The sequence below is a fragment of the Strix uralensis genome, chromosome 4 (genome assembly GCF_047716275.1).
Source record: "Strix uralensis isolate ZFMK-TIS-50842 chromosome 4, bStrUra1, whole genome shotgun sequence".
NCBI lineage: Eukaryota > Metazoa > Chordata > Aves > Strigiformes > Strigidae > Strix > Strix uralensis.
In genome coordinates, this window is record NC_133975.1 from 11,590,046 (window position 1) to 11,602,274 (window position 12,229).

The window sequence follows — 12,229 nt, forward strand, 5'->3', positions numbered from 1 at the left end:
CCTAACTGGCAATACACCTGTTGGGAACAAACATTTCAGGCTATTGAACAACTCTGTGTATATTTTTCAGGCAAAGTGATAATCATAGCGAGAACTTGAATGCCAGGTGAACGATTTGTACAGGCTTCCTGACAGTATTTACAACCTTCAGAAATGCCAGTCAGTGTCTATCAAACTCATACTTTTCATAACTAAGGGAAAGTATTGTCCTCAAATATGATATTAAAGGAAAAAAAGTAGGTAGAAGTAATTTTTAAAAGTAGTCATGCATAGTAAATGTGGAAGGAGAAGAAATCCGTCTGTTCCTGGAGAGAGTTCAGCAGCAGTTCATTCTTATGTAACTCTGTCACCTCTAGCTTGGGATAACTGACAGTCACATAGGTTGAGGCTGCCCTCAGGTTACAATGTTTTCAGAAAGTGTCAAAACTTTTTTGTGTGTTAACTACATTTTTGTTATGGTAACAGTTACTATGAATTAATGACAGAAATTACTTTTTTCCCCTCCCTTTCAGTCAAGGGAGAAACAAACAGAAAAGATATTTTACAAGATCATGAGAATAACTGTTCCTTTTCTATTTTGGCAATGCGAAAGTAAACATTAAGAATAATCATATTTAAAAGAGTCATTAGGATGCAAATTAACCATTTCATTCTCTGATTAATCATGCACAACTCAATTAACTCAATGCACTTACTTATCCCTGAGGTTTTATTTGTCATGTAATAAAATATCTCGGTTGCCCAGAGAGGCTGTGCTGTCTGTCCTTAGAGTATTTCAAGACCTGTCTGGATAATACCCCGAGTAACCTGGTTTGGCCTCATAGCTGACCCTGCTTTGAGGAGGAGACTGGACTAGAGACATCCTGAGGTCCCTTCCAACCTGAAGTAGCCTATGACTCTAAGACCTGTTTCCTCCTAATAATAAACAGAAAGAAAGTCCTAATAGTTGGATAGCATCAAAATAATAGTCTATAGAAAGATGCACATACATTGCTATAGGTGGGCATATTTGCTCATCTCTTCCTTAGGCTATTCCTATCTCTAGATCTCTAAAACTTTTCAATCATCTGTTGTGTGCAAATTCTGTCTTAATACACATTTGGCTGGGTCCAGGGGACAAACCTTGTCTTTGTTTAGAATTAATTTAGTAACTAGAGACCCCTACAGCATGTTCCCTTCTCCTGTCACCCCCACTCACCCCAGTCTTTAACACAGTAGAGGCACATACACATACAAATATTTTACAGGCATTTTCTTTAGAACTTTTGATTTTTTTTCCCAAAAAAAGCAAACTATGTTAATGTCCAGCTAGTCAAATGTGTCTTCATGATCTACTGACTCTGAAGTGATAATATAGATCATAAAGTACCAAGTCATGATTTATACCATAGCTGTCGTGGGCAGGATAAAACTAACAAGGAATTGAGTATGTTTCCATACACAGCTGAAGACTAGTTAAAGCCTGAGCAATGGGAGTCTCTGAACATGACACACATTGCTTCATTCCTCATTCATTTTTGCATGGAAGGTGCCTGACCCTTTTGTAGAAGTGGCATTTCAGAGGATCAGGTGCTAGCTGATGAATTCATGAATATGTTGTCACATCTGGAATTGCAAATCCTTCTCTTCCTTTCAAAATGCCAGTAATATTTCTCTGCATTTGCTATTGTAGGGCATGACAATACAGTTGTATATTCCATGTAAGTTATAAAGTTTGTTATTTGGTTGCCACTAAATATATCACAGGGCTAGAAAATGCTCTTAACATACAGTTATAGTCCTTGATGTAGCTTGCACAAGTACAGCGTAAAGTATCTATTTCCTCTTTGTGTCCAGTCAAGAAAGAAACAAGATTCCTGGGGCCAAATCTGCAGCAAGGTGTGAGCAGAGCCAGTCTGCAGCTGCTTGCTGCAGTCTCTGGTCTGTGGATACCGCTGAGGCAGCTGAAGTGACCTGGCTGAGGGAGTGGTGAATCAACAGCATCATGAAGCCATGGGCTACATTTGTTCCTCACTAAACTTGTCCATGGGATCAACAGAGAACAAGGTCCCATTGCTACAGCTCATAAATACGCTGTTCTGTTTAGTTATCAAACAAATCCTTTCTGCCCACCTCTGCTGTCTTTTATGAAGCTCCAGAGGTGCTTGGTACCATTTGCACTCCCACCTGGCTTCAGAAAGTTCAGAAAACTCTTTGAGGCCTGCTTCTGTTTGATGAGGACTCCAAAAACACTTTAAAATGTCATCAGTTATTTTTAGCCTTTGATACTATTTGGATGAAGTAGAAGTGCTAGTTCTGGGCCCAAAACTTTTAAAATTCTGTTTTATTAGAAGTTAACAGCAGAGACATTATTGAGGCCTGGACAAGGATTCATATCTAGTTCTATTGCTGGCCTCTAGCCCAGTGTGCTATGTGCTTTATACCTGTCATTTCAATATCTTGCCTCTTTGTTTCATTAAGGGATATTCACAATATTACTTAATTCATAAATATTTTTGAAAGTTATGAACAAAAAAAAGTGCTACAGAAGTCCTAGATCATTATTATTAGAAAAACATATCATAAAAACTTGAGGATAGTCACTGAGGTACTACTTGTTAAGGAGTTCATCTGTCCTCTATTTTTGCTTTAAATGACTTGAAATTTGACAGTTGCAACATGCATCATCAATGTCTACTTTAATGTCTAACTTCTGTACCTTTCCCAAACTCTTGTGCGCTGAAGTGGCTCTAAAAATGTTGAGTTTGCTCTTTGATGTATCTACAGAAGATATTACAGAACTGACAATTTATCAGTGGGTGACATTCTCTTCTCCCAAGTAACAAGTGATAGGACAAGAGGAAATGGCCTCAAGTTGTGCCAGAGGAGGTTTAGATTGCATATTAGGAAAAATGTCTTCACTGAAAGGGTTATCAAGCACTGGAACAGGCTGCCCAGGGAAGTGGTTGAGTCACCATCCCTGGAGGTATTTAAAAGATGTGCAGATGTGGTGTGTAGGGACATGGTTTAGTGGTGCACTTGGCAGTGTTAGGTTAACGGTTGGATTTGATGATCTTAAGAGTATTTTCCAACCTAAATGATTCTATGATCATAGCTGAAGGCCAGAACAATTTTCAGAGGAAAACTTTTGCCTTATATTTTCCTGCTTAGCTTAAGTTCATATTATTTGCAAATATTCGGTTCAAAACCTCTCACTGTCTGTGATTGAGCATTAGGAAGGAGGTATAAATTTTTGTGGGAGCTGTGATTCTGGGAACAGCACTTGCATTGAGATTTTGATGTTTCTGAGGCCATTCCTGTTTTGGGGTTTCTTATGTGCAGGTTCAGTGCCTAGAAGCATGATTCCTGCTCAGGATACAAATATGACAAATTGTCTGAATGTGGAAAAAACTCTGGAATGATAAATGTCAATGTTTTGTCTACATATATCCAGAAAACTGCACTTATGAAACTTCTAAATCAGTGTGCTCTGTTTCTGTTCTTTGAAGTTATTTTTATAACTATTTCCCAAGCAATTGCACATCCTACAATGACAACTACATATGTCCCAAGATTAAAATATCAGAAATAAGCCATTTTTAAATCTTCAATGCTCAAAACAAATGACGAGCACTTTCTTTATATGCTAGCTGAATATTCAACTCAAACAATTAAAATAAATAATTGATTGTGGAAAAACACAGTACAGATCAGGATAACTATATATTTTTACTTAGTATTGTTAAAGCTGTAAGTTGCCCCCTTAGACTGATTTAACATATATGTAAATTTGTCACATGCTTTTAAAAGATTTTTTCTCTTAAAGTTCCGGTTTTATTCTTTTTTAAGGAGTAATCACACACACACACATATTCAGGTAACTAGTTCCATGAATAGCCTCAGGGTTCCTTGGCAAGGATGTAGCTGTCTGCACTGACTCTATAACTGAATTGCCTTCCTTAATAATGGGATATTGGTTTTATTTTTAATTTTTTTTAGTCTCTTTTTATTCCTTCATGTTTCTTTTTTCTTCCCTGTTCCACAAACCCCTTGCAAAAGTGCAGCTAGTGCAAGAAAATAAAGCAGCAAAATGCCTGTAAGCTGGCATTTACAGACTCCTATTCATTTCAGCTAGAAGACTCCTGAGCAGCAATTGAATTAACTGATGTTAGAGCTCAGAAACACAAGCAGGCTCACTCCTATCATTCACAACTGCCCCTCCCAGTTGCTGCTGCCTTCTTGTAATCATTTAGATCCAGAGACCTATAATACTGAAAAATATTTATTTCTTTGGGTAAGTGTATCTGGGAATAAATTTGAGTATTGCATAGGAAAGAACCCAGGGGATACCAGTTCTGCAGTGTGCACCAGCTACAACTGCCTACTAGTCCATCAACATTAACTTCCAAATGGGGCCTAGGAGAGGCCAACCCATGAAACAGGCATCATTTCATCAGTGATGAAATGTTCCAGTGCAGATTATTTGGGTTTTCTGCTAGCCTTTAGAAAAGCTTCAGTTCTGTGCTGGAAACTAGTATGGGACATCTCAACCCCCAAAATAATTGAGAAAACTGGTGCTCAGGTCAACTGGGCTATTAAAACCATAACTATGGCTTTGCTGGAGTGATGATTGCAATACATATTGTCCAGTAGAAACAAATAGATTCAGCATATGTGACCACAAAATACAATTCTTGTATTACTGCTTCTTCCAAAATCAGGTAGAGAAATCCTGAAGAATTTATAGCTCCATCCTTCTTTTGCTGCAGGGTAGCCTCACGGTATTGATTAGTAAATCCTGTGAAGAGACTACAGAGGAGAAAATATCATTCATTCATGAAATGGAAATACACTGCCACAGAGCATTTATTTTGCATGGGCCAACTACTTGTAATTCCTCTAGAAATCACCCATTATTATATTCAAACTTGGATTCTGGTGTTCAGAGTGGGGAAAAGAAAGGACCTCTTACTTTATAAAGGTAGATTTGATTTTTACACACCTATTAATGTGTTCAACAGCTTTAATAGCTGATGCCTCCTCTGCAGGAGAACTGAATGACAAAGCTGATAGAGGGTTTTGCTGGAAGAGAGTACACAGACCTTTGTGATACGTAGCAGATTTCAAGGACAAGAAAAGATGTTGGAAAGGACAGGAACTGAACTGAGTGGGCTGCCCAGGTTAGCTGGTGATACTGTCTGACAGGACCAAGCAAGAAAATCCCTTAGAATGGGAGACAGATGTTTACTGAAACACCTGGATATTGTGAGTAGGTCTGAGAGGTGGGTGGAGGCATTACTAAAAGGACCATCTGATCAGTGGATGGAAAGGAAAGAAACAAGCTACCACTAAAGTCACTGAGGACGGGAGTCTTACTCCTGTTTGTACAGGGATTCTTATGCTGCATCTCCCCAAGTTATGATGTATTTACTCTCCTAATAATTGTTTGTTTACATATATATGTAATACTAGCAAATAGGGAATATTTTCCTCTATGCCACCCCACAGGTTATATGCAGTTTTCAAAGGCATTTTAATGAAAAAAAAACCCTAATTAACAAAAATGAAACCTTTTTCGTACCACTGGCTACCTAGCAGGAGAACTAGAGCTAGTTTTCAACATTATTTTCCCATTTTGACAATGTTTTTCACAGAGTTTTAATATTTCCTATTTTTTTTCAAATGGAAAACACCAATGTTGGGAAAAACTCTCCCAAACCATATGACCTAAAGCCCCCTTTTCTATATTTTTATTCCTCTACACCTCTCTTCTTACTTGTACCTTTTTCCCTATTTTGCTACAGAAGTATGGAGAAAAGTAAAATCCACACCTGCAAAAAAATCAAGAATTTCAGATTATTTTTTTCTTGAAAAAGTTCTTAAAATCCAAACAAGACAAACAGTAGGAAGATTGAAATGAAAAATTCTGATGACTAATAAGTCCTTTATTGGCAGAGATTTTTGTTTGAGATAGGGTTTCTAAACCAGTGTTTTCCATTTGAGCTTAGAGGTGATAATGTGAGTGCATGATGGGCATATTTCTGCCTTTGGTTTTATTCTTTACTAAGAGTAAATTTTGTAATGCTTTTGTCAGAAGCTGGATTTCACCAGTGTTAACTAAACAAACCACAGTGCTCCGAGGGGAAGACTACCCAAACACATGCCTACAACTTTGCAGCTACTGTCTCAGACCGTGAGCATTGGTTGTTTTCAGAAAGAGCTGCTCCATTAGCATGGCAAAAACTCAAGCCTGGAATTTAGGTATCTTCACTCTGGACTAAAGAAAGTAACTTCAGACAATGGGTTTTGCAAATCTTGGCTCCTTGCATCTGATCTCAAGCAAAGAGCACTACATTAAATCTCTTTGCTTGGATTATAACCATTTTCTTTAGCAGCTTTTGAAAATCATATCAGGGAATCTGTTGTCATAAAACAATACTTTTATTATTCAGTCCCTGACATCAACAGTTTTTGTTTTCATAATATGTTCTATCAATAAAACATTTACTATCATTCAATCAGTGTAAACTCTCTTCAGGCTACTGTACATTTCTTGATGAAAAATTTATGACAGTTCTAAAGCCAACCGATTGGCAAGCTGATTTTTTAATCATATGCATGGGTGAATGTATTTTACTAAAAAGGAGATATGGAAAAGAAGTAGATCATTATTACTGAAGCAGAGATTGCTTTATATTTTTATCTTCTAAAATGCAGCTGAGAAGATCATTATTAAGAAGACAATGTCATTTTTCAAAAGAATTTGTGGCAGTAACACCTAGTGAGGCATTTTTTTATTAGCTTCAAGAGGGAATGCCTGTTACATAATACTAGAGCAATTGTTTCAGGGCACAAAATTCAGACCTAGATGATAAGAAGAAAACATTCAAGAGGGCACAGATTCAGAAATTTGGTTTAGAAACTTCTACAGAATTGGCATTTATAGATTTCCTGTGTTCTGTATAATGAATAATGAAGAGTACCATTGCTGAAATAAAGTATACATTTACTACATGATGCACATACTTTTATCTTGCCCTGATAGGTATGGAAGCTGTTCCTCAGTATATAAGAAATGAGATTTCAAGCTGTAATAATAATATATTAGATTTCGGGGGGAAGTCCAAAAGAAAAAACAGAGAAGTTTTGTTCTCAGGGCAGAATGTATAGAACAGGTTCCATTCCAGTATTGAGGGGGAAAAGTTAGACTTAATTTACAATGGTGAATGCATGTTTCAAGCTAAACTAATTGAATTTCATCTACTTGTCCGCCAGTAGTCATGACAGTTTTATTTCTTTTTGTTTCATTTCTCCCCAGTAGGCTTCACTTATTGGCACAGATGGGTTCTGATATCAAAAGCAATTTCCAGTTGGCTTTAGGACAGCTATTATTTAATTGTTCCCTTTAACTATCTTTTTTCTGTCACCAGAAACTTCTGAAAACTCTTGCATTTAAAAAAAGCTGTGGGGCAAATTCCCTGCTGGGATATTTCTATGGAGCTACACTAGTAACAAATTTCACCTAGTAAATTCCACCCCCACTGCACTATCTTAAATTTCTCTATATCTTTTTGTGATAGCATGTAAAACCTTTATGAAGATAACCAACATCTATACTCTGAGCATATCCCAATAGAAACCTAGCAAGCCACAGCATCCATCACTTCCCTAAGCTACTGAGGAGAGCTACTGTAAAGGGGCTTGTGTCCTGGGGTCACAAACCAAAGCCTTTTGAAGGAGACAAGCTCCGTAGCCTCACTAAAGAAGGACATGTTGCTTTGCACCTCCTTATATCATTGCTCAGCACAGTAAGAGGACAGGCACCAGGAGGGACATTCTTCAGTTTACCATCCTGCAGCACCCGTCAGTTTAAGAGCCACAAAAATTATATTAAGAGATGGTTGCTCAGCAAATTCAGTTGGTCTGTGAAGAGGGATAAAATCACAGAAAAATGGTGAACTGGAACACTGGATGTCAGTGGCACCTCAGGAATCTCCATACCATGTTCCACAGCATGGGGCAAACATGTCATTAATCATAATTCACAGGCTGAACTGCTTTGGGGATGTTGCTCCTTACGTTGGGGCACATTGTGCTTATGCTGGTAGGAGCAGGTGTGGTGTCAACTATGTCACTGTAAAAAACATTGAGTAGCTGGTGGCAATGAAAGAAGAGACAGTTCGTAATCCTACCTGCTTTCCTAGTCAGAGATGCTCTGGAGGCAATTTTGTACCATTTGACAAATAGCGCGAGGATACACTGAAGACAAAATTACCCCCTTCCCAACTAGTGGATCAAAATCTGCTTTATCTTTCTGAGGGTCGAGAGGGCATGAAGAGGGTTCAGAGAAGATTTAGACATATCCTGTAGAATATGACTACAAAATTTCTGTGTACCTTAGTTATTAAAGAACTGTTGATTGACAGATGAGTGGTGTGTGCATTTGTGCTTCAGAGCACTATGGTGTGTAAATAGGTGAGAAGTACCCTGAAATATTGTTTCGTTTAGCTGGAAAGCTGGCAGGGATAATTGGCCTTGACTCGAAAAGAAAGAGAAACTAGAACAGGAGACATAATTTGGGGATATCATATTAACAAAAGAAAAAGAAGGTTATTTCCCTGAATATTTTTTCACACTTACAGCAACCTAAATCTGACAAGCCATCAGAAATGCCAGAGACAAAGACATTTGCATTTCTAAACACACCAAATGCTTAGAAGCTAAATTCTTTTTCTGTAAGATCATGAGACCTTTCTAAACAAAGCCAATGCCAAGAGCTAGCTGCCTGTAGGAAACATCTCCGTTAAGAGCTCTATTCTGAACCTTTTTGCATCAGAGCTTTGTTTATGTCATGTGCTCTTGCATGCATGTTTCCTGCTAGCTCAGGAGTGCGTAATCAATCCTACATAAGCTGTATTCCCAGGCCACTAAGCAAGACTCAATTAAGGATACACTTCTGGTGTGTTTAAAATGGTCTTGTAATGATATTTATTTTTATGCTGACATATATGTCATCTCAGCAAATCCTTCTATCACGCTCTAGATATAAGACTGTAAGCAAAATAATCCTATGGACAAATAAATGTATGGATTTAAACTTTAAAACAGGAAACTTTTATTGTAATACAGTGGTAACACTCACGGATATAGCCAGGTGGCATCATTCATTTACAGCTAGCTCTCTGAAGGGACTTGGGCATTGCAGTGCTCAAATTTGTGCCCTGTGCTGAACTCTGGTGATTCATAAATTCTAAAATTAAGCCATTTTCTCCTCTATATGCTATATGAGGGTAGAAAGCTCATGTAATGAGAGTGGGAGAGTATGAAGGAGTGTCTGCAAGAAATGCATGCTAAGCACACTGCTGCTGGAAAAATCTTGATGGGATGGGTGGGTGGGGTGGAGAGATATTTTATCAGGGTGTCAGGCAGCTAATTGGGCTTCAGGACTGTACCTCTTTTTCCTTGGTATTACAGGAATACCATGAGGTAAACTGGGGGTAGAAATTGTGCTTTCTTTCCCTGTTACTCAGATTCTCTGCAGAAGTTTGAACCTTATTTCTCCTGGCTTTCCCCTAGCCATAACTTTGCAGGGTAATCCGACAGGGAGAGCTTCTCTCCTTCACAGGTGGAAACTCTTCCTCTATACAGAGAATAATTTAATATTATTTTGCCCAGAGTAAAATGTAACCCAGGAACTTAAATCTTACAGAATTCATGAAAAGAAAGGGAAGACCTGAGCTTCAGTCCTGAACTCTCTAATGCTCAGTCTGAAGCAGGAAGAAAATCACAATTTCTGTGGCCCAGCACATATGTAATTCTATTAGGCAGGGAACAGTTATGACAAAAGCGAGTAAGAGGCATGCAGGCACACACAGGCACAGAGCTCATAGCAAGGCTGTCTGGCCAGGCAGCTAGTTGACTTGGGGGCTGGAAGAGAAATCTTCCAAGCCCTGGAGAGCGGGTGGGAGAAGGGAGATATTAATATATTCCCATATGCTTCTCTGTGAGCTACAGATGTGGCCCCAGTTCTGGCTGGATTGAATTTGCCATAAAGGGAGAATGAGGAATGGCCACTTTGTGAGTCCCAGCAAACTGCCCCTGTGGCTCAGCCCAGGTGGTGGCAGAGAATACAGAGAAACGCATGTGCTTGGGGAGCTTTCATGTGAAAGTCTTGCAAGGAGGATAAGCAAAACATCTCACAAAACATTAATTCCTGCATATATTAGATGAGATCACATAAGGGCACGTCAGCTGAGGGGCCTCAGCCTCACACTGCTTTCAGGTCTTATAGGCACAGGAGATGAAACCTGACATCTGCAAACACTTACAGCAGAGTCTTCACATGCATAGCTTGTTTGTCCAAACAGACTGTTCACACACAGGATTTCACCAGCGGTCTGATGGCATGTCCAAGAAGCCCTTTGTGAAGGATTTGTTCCACCACTGCTTTAATAAATATTCCCTCTGTGTCACAGGGAATATTAACCTCCGATATCAGTTCCATCCCTATATTTTGGTCTCCACCTCCAGAACAGGATTAAATATGTACATTAAAAGAAAACTTCTTAATACTAAAATAATAATAATTGTTATTTATTATTATTTTGAAAAATTTCATTCTTTATTGTCCTACTGTTACTGTTTCCATCCATTGACTGAGGTAATGAAGTAAGGAAATGAAATGTTCTCTGGTTTTGAGATTGCTAGTGAAATTATGCAGACAGATCATCTTCTAATCTTAAATCTAAATAATTCAGTTGCCATAGGATCAAAGTATGTGTTACGCTACCCGCAGTTTTCTACGCATTGATTCATCCTTATTCCCCTTAGCACATTTCCCTTTGATTTGATAATGCTCATAAAAGCAGTTGGCAGTGAGTATGGTCAGCATCCAGATTGCTCATTATCACATTTATTGTTCTAAGCCTTATGTTCTCCTCCTCATCTTGTAACCATTTATACTTGAAAAGTAAAACCTTACCTTGTGTGTACATCTGTGTAAGTGTTCAGGAGAAAGTCAAATCTCTTGCATTCATACTGTAGCACACAAAAGCAAATATTGCAAAATGGCTTAATCTTTGTTGTACTAAACTGAAATTCATGAAGTAAAATACAATAACATAAAACCCAAATGCAGTCACTGGTGATGCTTATACTCAACTTCCTCTGATGTATCAGAGCAGCTGCATTCTGCTAGAAAAATTAGACTTCTCAGAGGGATGGTATGGCTTATTGGCTGTATTTGAGAACCAGTGGAGTTAAACACCTGATGAACTTAGGTGTTACAAGTCAAGGACTTTTTATTCATCATTGCACCTTTCACGAAGCATTATTCTACAGAAGCCTACAGAGCTGCCCCTCGTTAACAGGGGTGTGAGTCAGGCCTCAGCATTGTTCTCCATTTTTTTGCTAGCAGAGAAGAAAGTATTCCTCAAGTCATTCTATAGTTCTGGTCTGTAGAGGCTGTACTTTTACAGACAGTCCCACATGAAGGGACACATTCAGATGCCTGATAGGTCTTTTTTTAATAATATATTACAAAAGCCTCTTTGTGCTGAAATCTTTCAGGCAGTTATCTTAATCGTCTTACGCTATCCTTATGTGTGTGAATACATACATTTCAATCTCTTTCTATCCTCATTTCCTTAGCAAAGAGTTATTTTCTATTTGCATCATACCTAACAATGAGGTCCTAATTATACAGGAGCCTCTTGTTTCTATCACATTAAACATAAATAACAATAAAATAGAATCTTTCCTATGACTAGTTCACCCAGGTCTAAACATAAGGTACTTGAACAAACATTTTTGACTATCATATTGCAGATTTTAATGCTTTTCCAAGAGTACAGTTTTTTGCTACCAACTACAAAATGTATCCTTGTTACACAGAAAGTTTCTAATTCACATTTGTGCAGAACCTTGCAATTCTCTAATTCATCTTATCTTACAGTGTGCTTAAAATTCTTCTGGAGGAAAGAAAAGTGAGACAAAATCTTTATCAGAACAAAATATATTTAAGGTTACAGCTCTATTTTTAGCTCCCGCACCTGGTTTTGTTTGATTAATAAAACTGGTTTGAAAATTGCCAGATCTACTTGGAAGAAAAATTTCTCAGGTTTCCTTGATTATACACATCAGTTATTTTTGCCACTGAATTGTCTTACTTGTTTTACCAATTGGATAAGAAATATGATGTTCTGGAGTAATCTGCAAGAAAAATCCTATTACAGAGAAATCAAGGGGGCTT